Below are 486 nucleotides of genomic sequence, written 5' to 3' on the forward strand. Positions count from 1 at the left end.
TCCCCCCCCCCCCCCCGGCCATTCTTTAGGATGCCAGGGCTTCCCAATTCTGCTTGAAGCTCCATTCCCTGCTCCCCTCCCCACCCCCTGCCATTTTCCTGCTCCTTTACAGTCCCTGTGCTTTTTCATGGGGACCAGGCTTTTTCACAGGGGACCTACCAAATTTGCAGCTTCTGCAAAAATCGCATAATCATGAATTTGGTAGGTCCCTACTGACAAGTCTTATTGAACTCTCCAGATCTTAAAGGTACAATAAAATGAGCACTCACAAGGATTGAAAATGTCACATGCCATAGCAATGATACCAGGAGTGACTTTTCTTTTTGGCACCCAAGATAAGAGAAAACTTTTCAAAAACTGGCAAGTAAATTGAAACATTTTTGTTTATTTTTAAAAATGCCTGAACCTTTGTTCAGAATGGTTTTTGTGGAGCCATTAGATACTGTAGTTTCAGGCTTCCCCTATAGTGATAGTTTCATAGTTTCT

The sequence above is a fragment of the Gavialis gangeticus genome, unplaced genomic scaffold, assembly GCF_001723915.1.
Source record: "Gavialis gangeticus isolate Ggan-Ray unplaced genomic scaffold, GavGan_comp1, whole genome shotgun sequence".
Lineage (NCBI taxonomy): Eukaryota > Metazoa > Chordata > Crocodylia > Gavialidae > Gavialis > Gavialis gangeticus.